The sequence below is a fragment of the Atta colombica genome, unplaced genomic scaffold (genome assembly GCF_001594045.1).
Source record: "Atta colombica isolate Treedump-2 unplaced genomic scaffold, Acol1.0 scaffold226, whole genome shotgun sequence".
In the NCBI taxonomy this organism is placed as follows: Eukaryota; Metazoa; Arthropoda; class Insecta; order Hymenoptera; family Formicidae; genus Atta; species Atta colombica.
In genome coordinates, this window is record NW_017259323.1 from 1,283,805 (window position 1) to 1,286,128 (window position 2,324).

Sequence of the window (2,324 nt, forward strand, 5' to 3'; positions counted from 1 at the left end):
AATCTGTTCTGAGCAAATGCCTTTTGTTTTTTTAGCAATCACTATTTTAAAAAAGAATTCAATAAAAATTATTGAATAAAATTATTTTTAACAAATAAAGTTAGTATTTAAATATATATACCATTTATACAGAATAATTTATTTATTATTAATATGTGAAAGGACTCATTATCTTTATTCTTTACAAAAAAATGTTTGTTAAACATAAGTACTTGGAGTATTAAATTATTAAATGTTATAACGCGTACTCGTAAAATTGCAAAGCAATAATAAATTACAAAAATATAGAATAAATTTAAAGCTAGCAAGATGACAACAGATTTATTTTTTGTATTCTTTCTAAAATATATACATGTAAACGTTTCGGACTTCATTTAGTTCTCCTCAACAACGCAAAGAATTAATTACATTTTAAACCTAACACATATTTAGAACGGATATAATTATTTAAGGATCTCACAGATCTATAAACATTTTCCTAGCTCGTTTAAATTCGTTGACCTCTATATTTTTGTTATTGCTTTGCAACTTTACGAGTCTCTATATTTTTGTAATAAGTATTAGGTTCTAATTTCTTAAATTGCAAATATTAAGGTATATAATATTAATTATATACCTTAATATTTGCAATTTAAGAAATTAGATTAAAGAATAATTATAATTATGTAATTTTTAATATGTATGAGGAAAAACTTGAACAAATATAATATGAGAGTTTACAAAATATAAATGAAAAAATCAAAACTGTTAATATATAGATTTATTTAACGAGACAAGAATTATCCCTTTAAACATTTGTCACAATGCATTCGTTTATTTTGTCAGAATGCTCTTGTGATGGCGCGTTGAGACATTGTGAAAAGAGTAATCAATGATAATTCCATTATGTAAGACAAATCAGTATTCCAATGATGTATGTGACAGATGTTCAATTCAAAAACTAGTCACGAACCAAAAGCAAGCGGAAATTTTCAATTGTTACTTCATGTTCATCGTAAAATTCGTTTATCATCAAACAAGGTGACAGAAGAATGAAACAAATTTTCAATTTTTAAAAAACAAAGCTTGCTGTTGACTGTAGACATGAGACAGTTTCGATTCTATAGATATTTGATAAGTAATGATAAAATTCTCGTATTAGGATAGAGCGGACTAAACTGAGTCGAAAAGTCTTCTACCATTTTACAATTTTCGCAATAGTTAATAAGATATTAAAGTAATTATTTACAATAGGGGTCTCCTCCCTGATCTTGACATATGTTGTCAAGGTCATGAATGATCTCCAAGTTTTAGTTATCGCTCGTTATTCGTTATAAAATTATTAACAGTCAGAATTAATAATATTATTTCTGTTTTATATGAAAAAATTAGGTAAAGAGAGAGGTACGGATCGATTAAGGAACGACTTTCTATGTGAAGCGAATTTCACCTCACCTCCCTTCTTGCCAAGAGGCATTCAACTTTCTACGCGAACAAGATCTACCTGAATGAAAACGTACGCTTCTTGGCAAGGTGAGGTGGAACTCGTTTCGCATGAAAAGTCATAAAATATATTTTAAAGAAAATTTTTGTTATATAGAGACACCATTTTTCAAATTTGTTTGGTAATAATTTTTTAACGAATAACGACGGCTAAAACTTGTTGGAGATCATTCAGGGTCATGATCTCGACAACATAAACCAAGTTCAAAGTCATTGGTGTAAATGATGTAAATAATTATTGATATTATTAAAAATCACTGAATATTTTCAATAATTTTTACTATCAGAACTTTATAGAAAAAAAAAGTAAAATGTTTAACAAAAAATGTATTTTCTTTTCATAGAATTCTAAGAATTTTTTCAGAATTTTTTTTAGTACCGCATTTTCTCATGTTGGTAAAAGTAATTGCCAATAAGAAAATTGCAATACTAAAATAAAAAATTCTGAAAAAATTCTTAGAGCTTTATGAGAAGAAAATAAACAATTTTTGTCTCTTGCTATTTTTCTGTAAAGTTGATAGTACTAGAGCAAAAAACTATTGAAAACCAACATTCAGTGATTTTTAGTAATTGATATCTTGTTAATTATTGCGAAAATTGCAAAATGATATAAGACTTTTCGATTCAGTTTAATCCGCTCTATCTCTATGCAAGAGTTTTTTTCGTTATTTATTAAACATCCCGTATACACTTATATAATTTAGATAAATTAAAAAATCGATATGAAGAAACCGTGGAAACTGTAACGGCGCAGTCACATATTTATTATTTCAATATCGAAAAATCTAAAATTATACATATAATAAAAAATTATAAAAGATTTTAATATATAAAATTTAATA

The 2,324-nt window shown here is 26.0% G+C and overlaps 1 protein-coding gene across 3 annotated transcripts in view; it reads right to left on the minus strand.

Moving 5' to 3' along the window:
- LOC108688190 (fatty acid hydroxylase domain-containing protein 2) overlaps positions 1 to 2,324 on the minus strand; it is a 20,064-nt gene that overhangs the window by 6,744 nt on the left and 10,996 nt on the right. The window lies entirely within an intron of this gene.